We start from the raw sequence: 17,907 nt of genomic DNA on the forward strand, positions 1-17,907 counted from the left end.
TTTTTTTTAACCAATAGTTTTTTCTTTGTAAAAGAAGTAAGATATGAAATTTTTTCCTATTTTCTGTTGTCTAAAACCTGAGTGCGTCTTATAGTCCGAAATATACGGTACATTTGGTTAAAAAAAGACAGAAGTATAGAAGGTGTGAGACCTTTATTGGCTGACCATAAAAGTTCTATTTGCGGCTTTCCTAGCAGAGGCTCCTTCTTCAGGCGGTTTACAAATGAATGACTTAGAAAAACACAACATTTAAGATGTTACACAAAGACAATTAGTACATGAGGTGATACATCATTAAGATAAGCCGGGGCAATAAAACCGAGGTTCTAGGGTGATGACTTAGGAGGGATCGGGAGTCCGTCTGATGGGGAATGTGACGTGTAGTGGCTCATAAATCCAGGTGTGAGAGTGAACCCTCAATTTTCAAACCTGAAAATTCTAAAATAGCGAAAGGGATGTGTATAAAAATGATAAAGAAGGAAATCTGCATTGTCTGCAAAAACCACGCTGCCGGCCCAACAAATACAGGCGTTATAGCGTTTAACTAACGTGCGCTAAAAAGGGCTAAATGGTGTATGGTCCTGAAGGCTCAAAAGCGCGGTCCGGAAGTGTTCATCGTGTGTAACTTTGTATTTCCCCTCAACCCTTTACCTTCACTCCTTGATATGATCTTCCTACCGGCGTCTCACTGGTGTATTTATCCCTCACCACAGACCAGGGCCTCGCTCCGGGGAACCTTCAGGCCTCTTTCTGGGAATCATTCTGTAATGCCGGGGTAGGGAGACAGACTGGTGAGCCCTAATCTACCCGCCACTCAGTCCCTGCCTACTTGCAACGGCCCATCCTAGGCGACGGCGTACAACTGGGCGACGGTCCCTACGCTCACTATGTGCACGACAAACAGACAAGGGTACACAGAAGCTAGGGGAACGGGGCAGTTGCCCAGGGCAACACCGTGAGCAACAAGAGTAGTAAACGAGCCGAGTCAAACCAGAAGTGTACGAGGTACCAAACGTAGAGCAGGAGAGTAGTGAACAAGCCGAGTCAAACCAGTAGTGTACGAGGTACCAAACGCAGAGCAGGAGAGTAGTGAATGAGCCGAGTCAAACCAGGAGTGTATGAGGTACCAAACGCAGAGCAGGAGAGTAGTCAGTAAGCCAGGGTCCATATGGAGCAGATGACAAAAGTACAAGCAGCAGCAGCAGAGCCAGGAAACAAGAGAGAATCACAAGCAAAGGAGAAGCAGGAAGTGAAGGTATAAATAGACAGAGGGCAGGAGCTGTGGCTGTGATAGGCTCTCCCACTCCTCAGCCTCCCAGCCTGATTGGTAGAAGGAGGGGTCACTCCCTCAGACTTAGGAGCAGGTGCAGACTGACTAACCACGGGCGTTGACACAGAAGCTGTGCCTGGCAGATCCTTTACAGTACCCCCCCTTTTATGAGGGGCCACTGGACCCTTTCTAGGTGGACCTGGCTTATTGGGGAACCGAAGATGGAACCTCCTGAGCAATACCCCAGCGTGAACATTCCGGGCGGGTACCCAAGTCCTCTCCTCAGGCCTGTATCGTCTCCAATGGACCAGGTACTGGAGAGAGCCTTGGACCATCCTGCTGTCCACAATCTTGGCCACCTCGAATTCTACCCCTTCATGGGTGAGAATAGGGACCGGAAGTTTCCTCGAGGGAGCCAAGGATGGGGAGCAGCGTTTCAGGAGGGAGGCATGAAACACGTCGTGTATTCGAAAAGACGGGGGTAACTCCAGCCGGAAGGAGACAGGGTTAAGGACTTCAATGACCTTGTACGGCCCTATATACCGGGGAGCAAACTTTTTGGACGGGACTCTAAGGTGCAAATTTTTTGAAGACAGCCACACCAGATCCCCGACCACAAACAAGGGGTTAGCAGAACGTCTTCTATCTGCCTGAGTCTTTTGTATGCTCTGGGACGCCTCTAGGTTCTTCTGAACCTGGGCCTAGACTGTGCACAGTTCCCGATGAACGACATCTACATTAGGATTGATGGAACCACCAGGTGAAACGGAGGAGAACCATGGATTAAACCCAAAATTACAGAAAAAGGGGGAGAACCCTGACGAGTTACTGACCTGGTTATTAAGGGAAAATTCAGCGAGGTAAATGAAGGTGACCCAATCATATTGACAGTCAGAGATAAAACACCTTAAATATTGTTCTAGAGACTGATTAGTCCTCTCAGTTTGGCCATTGGTTTCAGGATGGAAGGCCGAGGAGAAGGACAGATCAATCTCCAACTTTTTACAGAAGGCTCACCAAAACAATGAAACAAATTGTACCCCTCTGACCGAAACAATATTGACAGGGACCCCATGGAGACGCAGGATGTGTTTGACAAACAAGGTAGCTAACGTCTTAGCATTGGGTAGTTTCTTGAGGGGCACAAAGTGGCACATCTTACTGAAGCGGTCTACTACAACCCACACCACCGACTTGCCTTGAGATGGAGGCAGATCGGTGATAAAATCCATGGAGATATGGGTCCAAGGTCTCTGGGGAATGGGAAAAGAACATAGTAAGCCCGCTGGTCGGGACCTGGGAGTCTTGGACCTAGCACAAATTTCACAAGCGGCGACGTAGACCTTAACGTCTTTAAGCAATCCAGGCCACCAATAGTTTCTGGCAATGAGGTGCTTGGTACCCAGGATGCCTGGATGGCCAGATAGTGCAGAGTCATGATTTTCCCTGAGTACCCTTAGCCAGAATTGCAGGGGAACAAACAGCTTGTTCTCAGGAAGGTTCCCGGGAGCTGAACCTTGATCAGCCGCAATTTCGGAGACTAAGTCAGAATCAACAGAGGAAATTATTATACCTGGAGGCAAAACACAAGCAGGATCTTCCTCCGCAGGAGGGCTGGCCATGAAGCTACGCGACAGTGCATCAGCTTTAATATTTTTAGACCCAGCCCTATAGGTAACCAAAAAGTAGAAAATAACGCCCATCGAGCTTGTCTCAGGTATAGCCCCGGGCAGATTCTAGGAAAACCAGATTCTTGTGGTCGGTAAGGACCGTAACCTGGTGCCTAGCCCCCTCCAGGAAATGGCGCCACTCTTCAAATGCCCATTTAATGGCTAAGAGTTTGCGGTTGCCAATATCATAGTTACTCTCAGTGGGCGAGAACTTCCTGGAGAAGTAGGCACAGGGACAGAGATGGGTGAGGGACCTGGTACCCTGGGACAAGACAGCACCCACTCCCACCTCGGAGGCGTCAACCTCCACGATGAATGGTTCCATTTGGTTAGGCTGAATCAGCACTGGGGCAGAGATAAAGCACTTCTTAAGGACCTCAAAAGCCTGGACTGCCTCAGGAGGCCAGTGGAGGAGATCAGCACCTTTGCGAGTGAGATCCGTAAGAGGCTTAGCGATGACCGAGAAGTTAGCAACAAATCTCCTGTAATAATTAGCAAACCCAGGAAGCACTGTAACGCCTTCAGGGAGGCAGTTTGGACCCATTCCGACACAGCCTGGACCTTGGCAGGGTCCATGCGAAATTCATGAGGAGTGAGGGTTTGACCCAAAAATTGTATCTCCTGCACCCCAAACACACATTTTTTGGTTTTAGCAAACAGTTTGTTTTCCCGAAGGGCCTGGAGCACCTTCCTGACATGCTCAATGTGGGAGGACCAGTCCTTGGAAAACACAAGTATGTCATCAAGGTACACTACAAGAAATACCCCCAGGTAGTCTCTTAAAATCTCATTTATGAAATTCTGGAAGACCGCGGGAGCATTACACAACCCAAAGGGCATGACGAGGTATTCGAAATGACCTTCGGGCGTGTTAAACGCAGTCTTCCACTCATCCCCCTCTTTGATGCGGATAAGGTTATACGCCCCCCGTAGATCAAACTTAGGGAACCATTGGGCCCCCTGAACCTGATTGAAGAGATCAGGAATCAAAGGAAGGGGATACTGGCTCCTTACAGTGACCTTATTCAAGTTTCGGTAATCGATGCACGGCCTAAGACCACCATCCTTCTTCCCTAAATGCATGGAGCCAACAATGAGTTCAAAAACAGGGGTATGCTGTGTAAAATAACCATTAACAAGAGGAGTGGAGTCGATACCCACTACCGGGACAGGTTTAGGCAAGTCAATCAATGGCATAGCTAGAGACATAGCAAATTCCACAGATATTAATATTAGCAGAAGACCCTGAATCCACGAAGGCACTGCCGGTAGCAGACCTACCACCAAAAGAGACCTGAAAGGGAAGCAATATTTTATTAGGTTTCATATTTACGGGAAATACCTGTGCGTCCAAGTGACCTCCCCGATGATCACTTAGGCGCGGAAGTTTTCCGGCTGCTTATTCTTACGCCTAGGGCAGTTGTTCACTTGATGCTTTTCATCCCCACAGTAGAAGCAGAGACCATTCTTCCTGCGGAACTCTCTACGTTGTTGGGGGGACACGGAGGCCCCGAGTTGCATAGGTACATCCGAGTCTTCCGTGGAAGAACGAATCAACGGAACCTCGGGAGGCATCATGGGGGAGTCAGAGAAGAAGGCACAAAAACGTTCAAGTCGTCGTTCCCTGAGATGTCGGTCAAGTCGTACCGCTAAAGCCATAACCTGATCTAGGGAATCAGAAGAGGGATAGCTAACTAGCAGGTCTTTCAGGGCGTTCGACAGACCCAATCTAAACTGGCACCTCAAGGCAGGGTCATTCCACCGAGAAGCTACACACCACTTCCTAAAGTCAGAACAATACTCCTCAACAGGTCTCTTACCCTGTTGTAAGGTCACCAGCTGACTCTCGGCAAAGGCAGTCTTGTCAGTCTCGTCATAAATGAGCCCGAGAGCAGAAAAGAAAAGATCAACGGAGGAAAGTTCAGGGGCGTCAGGAGCCAAGGAGAAGGCCCATTCTTGGGGCCCGTCCTGGAGCCGGGACCTAATTATACCCACCCGCTGGCTCTCAGAACCTGAGGAGTGGGGCTTTAAGCGAAAACAGAGCCTACAACTCTCCCGAAAGGAGAAAAAAGTCTTCCGGTCCCCTGAGAACCGGTCAGGCAACTTGAGGTGGGGTTCAAGAGGTGAGGTGGGGGGCACTACCAGGGTAGCATCATGCATGTTGTCCCTCTGAGCCAGGGCTTGGACCTGTAGGGAGAGGCCCTGCATTTGCTGAGCCAGGCTCTCAAGGGGGTCCATAGTTGTGTCAGGGACCAGGGTAGACTAGGTATATGGGCCTGTGATTATGTAATGACGGAGTAGGGAGACAGACAGGTGAGCCTTAATCTACCCGCCACTCAGTCCCTGCCTACTTGCAACGGCCCGTCCTAGGCGACGGCGCACAACTCGGCGACGGTCCCTACGCTCAGTAAGTGCACGACAGACAAACAGACAAGGGTACACAGAAGCTAGGGAAACGGGGCAGCTGCCCACAGAGACACCGTGAACAACGACAGTAGTGAAAGAGCCGAGTCAAACCAGGAGTGCACGAGGTGCAAAACGCTGAGCAGGAGAGTGGTCAATAAGCCAAGGTAAATAACAAGCAGAGGATCAGTAGTTCAAGCAGCAGCAGCAGAGCCAGGAAACAAGCAGAGCAGAATCACAGGCAAAGGAGGAACAGGAAAGGCAGGTATAAATAGACAGTGGGCGGGAGCTAGCTCCGTCTGGCCAGGCTGTGATAGGCTCTCCCACTCCTAAGCCTGCAATCCTGAGTGGTGGAAGATGGAGTCAATCTCATAGACATAGGAGCAGGAGCAGACTGATTACCTATGGGCGTGGACACAGAAGCTGTGCCTGGCAGATCCTTTACACTGACTCTGTGAAGAGGAGCAGGCTCTGTGGAGAGGAGCAGGTTCTGTGTGGAGAGGAGCTGGTTCTGTGTGGAGAGAAGCTGGTTCTGTGTGGAGAGGAGCTGTTTCTTTGAAGAGGAGCTGGTTCTGTGTGGAAAGGAGCAGGTTCTGGGTGGGGAGGAGCTGGTTCTGGGTGGAGAGGAGCTGGTCTGTGTGGAGATGAGCTGGTTCTGTGTAGAGAGGAGATGGTTCTGTGTGGTTGAGGAGCAGGTTCTGTGTGGAGATGAGCTGGTTCTGTGTAGAGAGGAGATAGTTCTGTGTGGAGAGGAGCTGGTTCTGTGGAGAGGAGCTGGTTCTGTGGAGAGGAGCTGGTTCTGTATGTTGAGGAGCTGGTTCTGTGTAGAGAGGAGCTGGTTCTGTGTTGAGAGGAGCTGATTCTCGGTGGAGAGGAGCTGGTTCTGGGTGGAGTGGAGCAGATTCTGTGTGAATAGCAGCTGGTTCTGTGTGGATAGGAGCTGGTTCTGTGAAGAGGAGCTGGTTCTGTGTTAGGAGGAGCTGTTTCTGTGTGGAGAGGAGCTGGTTCTGTGTGGAGAGGAGCTGGTACTGTGAAGAGGAGCTGGTTCTGTGGAGAGGAGCTGGTTCTGTGTGTAGAGGAGCTGGTTCTGTGTGGAGAGGAGCTGGTTCTGTGTGGAGAGGGGCTGATTCTGTGGAGAGGAGCTGGTTTTGTGTTGGGAGGAGCTGGTTCTGTGTGGAGAGGAGCTGGTTCTGTGTGGAGAGGAGCTGGTTCTGTGTGGAGAGGGGCTGATTCTGTGGAGAGGAGCTGGTTTTGTGTTGGGAGGAGCTGGTTCTGTGTAGAGAGGAGCTGGTTCTGTGTGGAGAGGAGCTGGTTCTGTGGAGAGGAGCTGGTTTTGTGTTGGGAGGAGCTGGTTCTGTGTGGAGAGGAGCTGGTTCTGGGTGGAGAGGAGCTGGTTCTGGGTGGAGGGGAGCTGGTTCTGGGTGGAGGGGAGCTGGTTCTGTGTGGAGAGGAGCTGGTTCTGTGGAGAGGAGCTGGTTTTGTGTTGGGAGGAGCTGGTTCTGTGTGGAGAGGAGCTGGTTCTGGGTGGAGAGGAGCTGGTTCTGGGTGGAGGGGAGCTGGTTCTGGGTGGAGAGGAGCTGGTTCTGTGTGGAGAGGAGCTGGTTCTGGGTGGAGAGGAGCTGGTTCTGTGGAGAGGAGCTGGTTTTGTGTTGGGAGGAGCTGGTTCTGTGTGGACAGGAGCTGGTTCTGGGTGGAGGGGAGCTGGTTCTGTGTGGAGAGGAGCTGGTCCTGTGTGGAGAGGAGCTGGTTCTGTGGAGAGGAGCTGGTTCTGGGTGGAGAGGAGCTGGTTCTGTGGAGAGGAGCTGGTTCTGTGTAGAGAGGAGCTGGTTCTGTGGAGAGGAGCTGGTTTTGTGTTGGGAGGAGCTGGTTCTGTGTGGACAGGAGCTGGTTCTGGGTGGAGAGGAGCTGGTTCTGGGTGGAGGGGAGCTGGTTCTGGGTGGAGGGGAGCTGGTTCTGTGTGGAGAGGAGCTGGTTCTGTGGAGAGGAGCTGGTTTTGTGTTGGGAGGAGCTGGTTCTGTGTGGAGAGGAGCTGGTTCTGGGTGGAGAGGAGCTGGTTCTGGGTGGAGGGGAGCTGGTTCTGTGTGGAGAGGAGCTGGTTCTGTGTGGAGAGGAGCTGGTTCTGGGTGGAGAGGAGCTGGTTCTGTGGAGAGGAGCTGGTTTTGTGTTGGGAGGAGCTGGTTCTGTGTGGACAGGAGCTGGTTCTGGGTGGAGGGGAGCTGGTTCTGTGTGGAGAGGAGCTGGTCCTGTGTGGAGAGGAGCTGGTTCTGTGGAGAGGAGCTGGTTCTGGGTGGAGAGGAGCTGGTTCTGTGGAGAGGAGCTGGTTCTGTGTAGAGAGGAGCTGGTTCTGTGGAGAGGAGCTGGTTTTGTGTTGGGAGGAGCTGGTTCTGTGTGGACAGGAGCTGGTTCTGGGTGGAGAGGAGCTGGTTCTGTGGACCGGAGCTGATAACAAAGTATAAGTGTAAAGAGAATAAAAGTGAAAGAGATTTCTTGCTACTTGAACAAGTAAACACTTCCGCTTTCAGGAACGCAGTCTGAATCCAGAACAATATGACCTTCTCCACCAGGGGCCTCTATAGTCGCAGAACAGAGCAGCAGCTTCCAACACTTATATCACACTAAAAACTCAAATGTTTCTCAGACGATAATTTCCACAAGGTTCCATATGTGATTAGAGGCAGACGGATACAGTGGGGCCATATACGTCTATAAAACTTGTATACATATCAGAGCTTATACAGAGCCAAAATACAGCCGTGTGCACCCGACCTTACACCATTGTTTGGAAATACCTGTAGATTACATGTTGTGGGCCAGATATATGCCTATTAAATATCTACAACAAGGTTTTATTTCTCTTAGGATTCTTTCACATCTGTGTCAGGGCTCCGTTCAGGGGTTCTGTTGGAGCTTTCTGTCAGGGGAACCCATGAACGGAAACCTGACTGAAACAAATGGAAACCACAGTTTCCGTTTGCATCACCAGGAGTGAAGCTAGGGGGGGCAGGCGGGGCACGTGCCCCGGGCGCAGCTCAGAGGGGGGCGCCAGCGCCACCTCCTTCACTATAATTGTACCTGTGTCGCAAGGACACAGGTACAATTAGAAGCAATGAATGACCGGGCACGTTCAGTGCCCGGCCATTCAGCGTCTCTCCACGAATGAAGCGACTGGTACCTTTTGTACCAGTAACGCTTCCGTCGATGAAAGGCGCTGACTGACTGGCAGGGAAAGTCATCCTGCCCAGCCAATCAGCGCCTTTCATAGACGCTGTGTTCAACCCCCTGGAGACCTGCGCAGAAGAGAGACGGTCTCCATGGCTGACGGACGGCGTGGGAGCGGGAATAAGGTGAGTTTGAATTATTTTATTTTTTTTAAATTGTAATAGAAATGTGTGGCTGTATCTGCGGGGGAGGGGAGGGGGACTATATCTGCAGGGGGTGGGCTATATACAGGGGGACTATATCTACAGGGGGCTATATCTACAGGGGGTGGGCTATATACAGGGGACTATATCTACAGGGGCAGGGCTATATACAGGGGGACTATATCTACAGGGGGGCTATATCTACAGAGGGTGGGCTATATACAGGGGGACTATATCTACAGGGGGTGGGCTATATACAGGTGGACTATATCTACAGGGGGGCTATATCTACAGGGGGTGGGCTATATACAGGTGGACTATATCTACATGGGGGCTATATCTACAGGGGGTGGGCTATATACAGGGGGACTATATCTACAGGGGGGCTATATCTACAGGGGGTGGGCTATATACAGGGGGACTATATCTACAGGGGGCTATATCTACAGGGGGTGGGCTATATACAGGTGGACTATATCTACATGGGGGCTATATCTACAGGGGGTGGGCTATATACAGGGGGACTATATCTACAGGGGGGCTATATACTGGGGTGGGCTATCTATGGAGCACCATATACAGGGGTGGGCTATAGCTACAGGGAGGGCTATATAGTATATAGCCCCCTGTAGATATAGCCCACCCCTGTAGATATAGCCCACCCCTGTAGATATAGCCCAGCCCTGTAGATATAGCCCAGCCCTGTAGATATAGCCCACCCCTGTAGATATAGCCCACCCCTGTAGATATAGCCCAGCCCTGTAGATATAGCCCAGCCCTGTAGATATAGCCCACCCCTGTAGATATAGCCCACCCCTGTAGATATAGCCCAGCCCTGTAGATATAGCCCACCCCTGTAGATATAGCCCACCCCTGTAGATATGGTCCCCCTGTAGATAGCCCACCCCTGTATATAGTCCCCCTGTAGATATAGTCCCCCTGTAGATATAGCCCACCCCTGCATATAGTCCCCCTGTAGATATAGCCCACCCCTGTATATAGTATCCCACAAATAGCTCCCTTATAGTGCTCCACAGAAAGCCCACCCCTGTATATAGCCCCCTTGTACATATAGTCCACCCCTGTATATTGTGCTCCACAGATAGCCCACCCTTGTATATAGTATATACAGGGGTGGGCTATCTGTGGAGCACTATATACAGGGGTGGACTATCTAGTGGAGCACTATATACAGGGGTGGACTATATGTACAAGGGGGGCTATATACAGGGGTGGGCTATCTGTGAAACACTATATACAGGGGTGGACTATATGTGGAGCACTATATACAGGGTGGGCTATATCTACAGGGGGGCTACATACATGGTTGGGCTATCTGTAGAGTACTATATACAGGGGTGGGCTATATCTACAGGGGGCTATATACAGGGGTGGGCTATCTGAAGAGCACTATAGGGGGAGTTATTTGTGGGACACTATACAGGGGTGGTCTGTATGGGGGCACTATCTACAGGGGCTCTATGGCAGGCACTATCTACAGGGGGCTCTATGGCAGGCACTATCTACAGGGGGCACAGTGTGTGTGTGTGTGTGTGTGTGTGTGTGTGTGTGTGTGTGTGTAGGACACGGTGTATGGTGCTATTATAATTAGAGGTGCAGTGTATGGCGCTATTATATTTAGGGGCGTAGTGTGTGGTATAATGATAACTTTATATTTATTTATAGGTGCAGAAATGTTGGAAAAGTGAGAAGCTGAAGACATGTGAGCGGCAAACTGCAGAAATGGGCTGTGACCGGGAGAAGTCGTCATAGAAGGTCTGGACCGGATGGAGAGAAAGAACTAGAATCTGAGTCGTCACCGGTGAGTCACTTAATGTAAATGTTTATTCTGCCTCTAATCAGTAATGTAGTCACTGTATGATCTGCAGCGAGATGATGGGTGATATGATTATGATAGGATTTATTTTTTGTGAAACGGCATCTCCCAGCATATCCTCACCATTGTTCGGGCTATGCTGGGAGCTGTAGTTTTACGCCGTACACACCTATACAGCAGGGGTTGCACTAAATTGAGCTGTATTTGTTCTGGGGCTGTATATATGTACTGAGCTTGCTTCTGGTGTTGTGTATAGAAACATATTGCTTGTGAAATGTACAAATGTTTTTATGCTCGCGTTACATAAAAATACATGACACGTCGATTGGTAGAGAAAACAAACACGGCGAGGGGGAAGGAGATGTCGGGAAAGAGGTTGGGGGGGGGGGCGCCATACTGAATCTTTGCCCCGGGTGCTGGAGAACCTAGCTACGCCTCTGGCATCACCATTGATTTCAATTGTGACAGATCCGATGTAAATCAAATAACCATAAAAAAATTATATTTATTAAAACAACAAATAATAACATTCTAGAATGCAACACACATTGTAGACCGTTACATTCAACCAAACCCAACACGTCAGACACCACTGACAAACAGCATTAACTAGGAGAAGTCTACGGAGCTGCATATTTTGTGTTGTTGTTGCCGACCATTTGCACCACCATTTTACCCCTAGCCGTAAAAAACCCGGCTCAGAGGTACCAATACTCCTAGCAGATGCCGTAAAGTAATTGCCAGCTCTCCTAAGGGACAACACCCTAAGGAATCCCACACTATCCAGCCAGACAGTGTGTCTTAAAACTCGAGGGGGGGATACATACTCACGATGTGTCCCCCAAACTCCAAGGACTCCCCCAGCAAATTGCCATGACAATATGATGAAATTTGCCAACAAACAAGCGCTAGAAATAAGTTCACATGGTGAGTCTCTACCGCAGGGCGGGTGGGGAGGGATGTACCTGCTGTGCTGCTCCCATGTAAAAGACCCGGCAGCACAGCCGCTAATATCTACTGCTAATCCCTCCCCCCTAACGTAGCCTCCTCTAACCTCTCCCCTGTGACCAATGACCCTCCCTTTTACCCCCATCATGTGCGGTCCACCCTCCACTGTGCTACGGTCAGTCCGGCCTCTGCTGTGTCAGACTGTGTAGGGACATACCCTATTGACAAGGAATGGTATTGCCCAGTTGTCTAGGCCTGGGGGACCATCGGCGGCTCCAGACATAGCTGTTGGACCGCTGGACTGTGATCCCACATCAGTGCGGCCGCAGCGGTCCTGGAGGACACACCCGTCAGTGGCCTGTTAGAGACCTGAGGCCATGCTGAGGGTCAGGCGCAGGGTCAGGAGCTGCTCCAGGAACCCTGGAGGCCGGGATCCTGGCTCCTGTGCTGTGGATGACAGGTGCTGGCCTGGCAGGAATCCATCCTCCCGGCCGGACCCCATGCTGTGGGGGAGATCCCCCTGGCCCCTGTCCATTGCTGCACGAATCTGCAGTGGGCTATCCTGGCAATGTACCAATCGGGCTTTTTGCTTGTTCTTGGAATGGGTGATTTGTGATGTGGCAGGAGCCGCGTCACTCATTTGAACGATTTTGTTTGTATTGGCCGCCCGGGTTCCTCGTGTGTGCTATTCTTCTCTCGACCGGTTTTAATTTTCATTGGAATCCCCATTGATTCTGTACAGATGGAATGCTGCCTTCCCCAGGATAAGTTGGAGGGCTTGAGGGAGGGAGTTGGTGGCCAGGATGTGCCCTTTGCGCAAGGATAACTTGCGACAGCTTCAATCTATCCCCTTGGAATGCTCAATTTTGCCTGTCGGATTATCCCTATGGGGAGGGTTTTTTGTAGGCAATTGGCGGGAGCGATGGCAGGGTTGCATGCTCCTCATAATTTTTTGCGCTTGACCAGGGATCCCCGGGATGATTTGGCAGTGTGGGACAAATTTTTGTGGCTGTACAACAGTCGATCGTTCATCATGGCCCCGATCGTGGACAGTTTCGACCTGATCTTGTTCACGAATGCATCGGGGAGTGCAGGTTTTGGCGCTTACTGTAGTCTTGGATAGAGGAAAGTTTGGTGGGTAATTTTGCTCTCCTGGAACTGTGTCCCACCGTGGTGGCAATGGCAATATCAGGGAAGCCATTCGGTGATAGAAAGGTTTGTTTCCATTGCGACGACATGGGGGTGGAGATGGCTATTAACAATGTGTCAAAACCGCAGCACACACAGGTATCAAAGTATCAAAAGGAGTGTCTTTATTCCACCATAAATAGCGACGTTTCGACCTAAAGTGAGGGTCTTTCACTTGGGTCGAAACGTCGCTATTTATGGTGGATAAAGACACTCCTTTTGATACTTTGATACCTGTGTGTGCTGCGGTTTTTCTATCTACTTGTGTCTATTTGGGTTGGACTGGCTACAACTTGACACTGCGGGCACCGACTGAAACCTTTTCCTGTTTACTGCCCCTCATGAATTCTTCTGGGACTGTGATGTGCTGCTGATTTCTCTCTTTGTATTAACAGGTTGTCGGCGTCATCGTGTGCTGGGCCTTAATGCTTGGGTGACTGCTGTTCACATCCCGGGTGTCAAAAATTTAATTGCCGACTCTCTTTCTCACTTACAGTGGGGTCGGTTCTGGCTATTTGTCCCAGAAGCGAAAGCGATGGGAATCACCTGTCCTCCTCGGATGTGGGATCTGCCCTGCAGCGGTCGAGTCAGCTGATCTGTTCGTTTTTGACTCTTGGGACGTGCACTTCTTATGAGGCGGCTTGGCATGAGTGGGATGGCTGGCTGAGCAGTCTGGATGGGGTGTGTACGGATGTGGATAGAATGATGGCATTCGGGGCTCTCCTTGGGAATGTATCAGCAGCGGGTTGGTCGGTTGCAAAAGTTGCTGTTTCGTGGTGGCCCTGGCCTTTGGTTTTAACCCCTTGCGTACCTTCGACGTACTATTACGGCGCAGGAATAAACTGTCACTATGTGAAATCACATAGTGACAGAACAGCGGCGGCAGCTGTCACTGACAGCTAACCGTCTCTGCTACCGGCCTGGGGACCAATTAGCAGTCCCCAATGCCGGCGATTGCTGTGATTGGTCAGTCTCTGAAGACTGACCAATCACAGCCGTCTGTGACGTCGTCTGCAGGAGAAAGCTCCTGTCACTTTCTCTGATCTCCTCACTTCTGTGAGATACGTGAGGAGATCAGAGAAAGCGGTGTAAAAAAACAAACCACTATTTTTATTAACCCCTTCCCGAAAATGGGCGTATAGTAACGCCCTGAGGATGAAGCGGGCACAGGAGCTGTGCTCGCTCCATCTTCATCGGATGTCGGCTGTAATATACAGCCGACATCCCACTGCAACTACAGCGATCACTGTCCTCTCCGATCGCTGTAGTTTAACCCCTTAAATGCCGCTGTCAATAGCGACAGCAGCATTTAAGTGATTGATACAGAGGGAGGGGGCTCCCTCTGCACCCCATTGCCCCCCCCTGCGAAAAATCGCGGGGTTCTGATGGTTGCAATGGCAACCAGGAAGCCTAGCAACAGCTTCCTGGTTGCCAGGTACGGGAGCCTATTAGGTCCTGCCCAAGGCAGGACATAATAGGCTCAACTGTCAGTTGTAAAGTGACAGTTACAATACACTGCATCAGTACATACAGAAGTAGTGCAGTGTATTGTGCAGGGGATCAGACGATCAGATCTTCCAGTCCCCTAGTATGTGTAAAATAAAAAGTTAAAAAAAAGTTTTAGATAAATAAATACACATTTACCGTAATAAAAACAATAATCGCCTTGTTTCCCTGATCAAGCCGTTTATAATTAGAAAAAAATGAAAAAAAAGACAAAAACTAGACATAATAGGTATCGCCGCGTTCGTATCGGCCTGACCTAAAAAAATATCATATTATTTATCCCGCACGGTGAACACCTTAAAAAAAATACCATAAAAAACAATGGCAGAATTTCCTTTTTTGGTCACGTTGTTTCCAAAAAAATGGAATAAAAAGTGATCAAAAAGTCGCGCGTAGCCAAACATGGTACCAATAAAAACGACAGTGTGTCACGCAAAAAATGTATGTACTCCGCACAGATTACATATGCCCCCACATTATAAACTGAAACACCAGTAAAACACTAAACAAAACTACTACCAAGCAAAATCTGCGCTCCAAAAGCCAAATGGCGCTCCTTCTGGGCCTGGCAGTGTGCCCAAACAGCGGTTTATGACCACATATGGGGTATTACCGTACTCTGGAGAACCGCTTAACAATTTATGGGGCGTATGTCGCCAGTGGTACAAGCTGGGCCCAACGCATTGGGCACTGAAATAGCATATATGTGGAAAATGGCAATTTTTAATCTGCAACATCCACTGTGCACTAATTTCTGCAAAACCTTTGGGGGTCAAAATGCTCACTACACTTCTAGATGAATTCCTTGAGGGGTGTAGTTTCCTAAATGGGGTCACTTCTCGGGATTTTTCACTGTACTCGTACCTCAGCGCAATGCAACATGGCGTCAAAAACAAATTTTGTAAAATCTCCACTCCAAAAACAAAATTGCACTTTTTCCGTTTAGACCCTTGCCGTATGTCCAAATAGCCGTTTACAACCACATATGGGGTATTTCCGTAATCAGGAGAAATTGTGTAACACATTTTGGGGTGTCTTTTCTCCTGTATTCCTTGTGGAAATGAAAAATTCTGAGCTAAAGCTACAGGTTATATTTCACGGACCAATTCTAATAAAATCTATAAAACACCTGAGGGCTCAAAATGCTCACTACACCTCTAATTTAATTCTTTCAGGGGTATAGTCTCCAAATTGGGATCACATCTGGGGAATTTCTACTGTACTGGTACTTCAGGGACTCTGCAAATGCGACATGGCCCCCAGAAACCAATTCAGCAAAATCTGAGCTGCAAAATCCAAATGGTGCTCCGTCCCTTCTGAGCCCTGCCGTGGGTCCAAACAGCAGTTTATTACCACATAATGGGGTATTTCCGTAATCAGGAGAAACTGCTTTACAAATGTTGAGGTGCTTTTTCTCCTTTATTCCTTATAAAAATTAGAAAATTCTGTGTTTTTTTCCAAAAAAAAGTCTCTTTTCATCTTCACAGACTAATTCCAGTAAATTCAGCAAAAAACCTGTGGGGTCAAAATGATAACTATACCACTAGAAAAATTCCTTGAGGGGTATAGTTTCCAAAATGGGGTCACTTTTGGGGGGATTCCACTGTTTAGGTCCCTCCAGGGCGTTGCAAACGTGACACGGCACTGAAAACCATTCCAGTAAAATCAGAGCTCCAAAATCCAAATGGGGGTCCTTCCCTTCTGAGCCCTGCTGTGGGTCCAAACAGCAGTTTATTACCACATATGGGGTATTTCCGTAATCGCAAGAAATTGCTTTACAAATGTTGGGGTGCTTTCTCTCCTTTATTTCTTGCAAAAATTAGAAATTTTTACGTTTTTCCAGAAAAAAAGTAGATTTTCATTTTCACAGACTAACTCCAGAAAATATAGCAAAATACCTGTGGGGTCAAAATGCTAACTATACCCCTAGATAAATTCCCTGAGGGGTGTAGTTTAAAAAATGGGGGTCACTTTTGGGGGTTTCCACTGTTTTGGCACCACAAGACCTCTTCAAACCTGACATGGTGCCTAAAATATATTCTGAAAAAAGGAGGCCCCAAAATCCAAGAGGTGCTCCTTTGCTTCTGAGGCCGGTGTTTCAGTCCATTAGCGCACTAGGGCCACATGTGGGATATTTCTAAAAACTGCAGAATCTGGGCAATAAATATTGAGTTGCGTTTCTCAGGTAAAATCTTCTGTGGTACAGAAGAAAATGTATTACATATGAATTTTGTAAAAAAAAATGAAATTTGAAAATTTCAGCTCTACTTTCCTTCAATTCCTGTAAACCGCCTAAAGGGTTGAAACACTTTCTGAATGCTGTTTTGGATACTTTGAGGGGTGCAGTTTTCAAAATGGGGTGTTTTATGGGGGTTTCTAATATATAGGGCACTCAAAACCACTTCAGAACTGAACTCGTCCCTGAAAAAATCGCTTTTTGAAATTTTCTTAAAAATATGAGAAATTGCTGCTAAAGTTCTAAGCCTTGTGAGGTCATAGAAAAAGAAAAGGATGTTCAAAAAACGATGCAAACATAAAGTAGACATATGGGAGATGTTAATTGGTAACTATTTTGTGTGATATTACCATCTGTTTTACAAGCAGATGCATTAAAAATTGGAAAAATCATAATTTCTTCATATTTTCGCTAAATGTTGGTGTTTTTCACAATAAAGCAATGAATTTATTGACCAAATTTTTGCACTAAACTAAAGTACAATATGTCACGAGAAAACAATCTCAGAATCAATTGGATAGATAAAAGCATTCCGGAGTTATTACCACATAAAGTGATACATGTCAGATTTGAAAAAATGGGTCTGGTCCTCAAGGCCAAAATGAGCTGGGTACTCAAGGGGTTAAATTACGGGGGATCAAGCACATCACAATAGATTTTCTGGGTCGGAGGTGATCTGTCAAATTGGTAGATCTGAATCCAATAGTTTATGTTCCTAGGTTGGCCTCGTCTAAGTCATTAGCTAGGCGGTGCAAGGGTTTTTTCTCGTTCATTTAATCTGCTGTGTTTTTAGTTGTCTTGTCATGTTTTGTAATCTATTTTCATTTTCTCCCCTCTCTGTTTTGTTTCAGACTTTTCCCCGTGTCTGGTCTGGATTTTTGGACACTCCTATGTCCATTGGGGGGCTGAGTTTGCAGATGTACGCCCGCGTGTTAGACAACTTGGTTTCCCAAGTGCAGAGGTGGTGTTGCGATGGCTGAATTTTGCATGGGGTCGCGTGCTTCCAAATTTCCACCGTTATGTGGCAGTGGACAGGGTACCGGATGTCCTTGTTTTGCATGTTGGGGGGAATGATCTTGGTGTCAGGCCTTTCCACGAGCTGATCAGGGACATCCGCTACAATTTACTTCAGCTGTGGTTGCTATTTTCTTGGGTGATAGTGGTGTGGTCGGAGATAGGACTTGAACCGATAAAAACAAGGGGACATATAACACAAAAACACAGAAAAAGGCCATACTTACAAATGGACACAGCCAGGTCAGAAACGCTGATGAAGGAGAGAGAGCAGGTGCATTTAAATAATAATAGCCACTCCCACTAGTCTTGAGGGGAGGGGCGTGTGGTGCATGGGATGTGTAGTAAATAATAATAGCCACTCCCACTAGTCTTGAGGGGAGTGGTGTGTGGTACATGGGATGTGTAGTAAGAAATAATAAATGAATAGTGTGTGTGCAAGTGTAATACTATAAGTGAAATATAGGGGGCAG

At 48.5% G+C, this 17,907-nt stretch overlaps 1 long non-coding RNA gene across 1 annotated transcript in view; it reads left to right on the forward strand.

Annotated features, from left to right (window-relative positions):
- LOC142698229 (uncharacterized) overlaps positions 1 to 17,639 on the forward strand; it is a 28,623-nt gene extending 10,984 nt beyond the window's left edge. The window contains exons 2-3 of the long non-coding RNA XR_012865738.1: positions 10,392 to 10,527; positions 17,272 to 17,639. This is a non-coding gene — a long non-coding RNA (uncharacterized LOC142698229). The remainder of the gene's footprint in view (positions 1 to 10,391; positions 10,528 to 17,271) is intronic.
- Positions 17,640 to 17,907: the final 268 nt, after the last annotated feature.

This window comes from Rhinoderma darwinii, unplaced genomic scaffold (genome assembly GCF_050947455.1).
Source record: "Rhinoderma darwinii isolate aRhiDar2 unplaced genomic scaffold, aRhiDar2.hap1 Scaffold_1003, whole genome shotgun sequence".
In the NCBI taxonomy this organism is placed as follows: domain Eukaryota; kingdom Metazoa; phylum Chordata; class Amphibia; order Anura; family Rhinodermatidae; genus Rhinoderma; species Rhinoderma darwinii.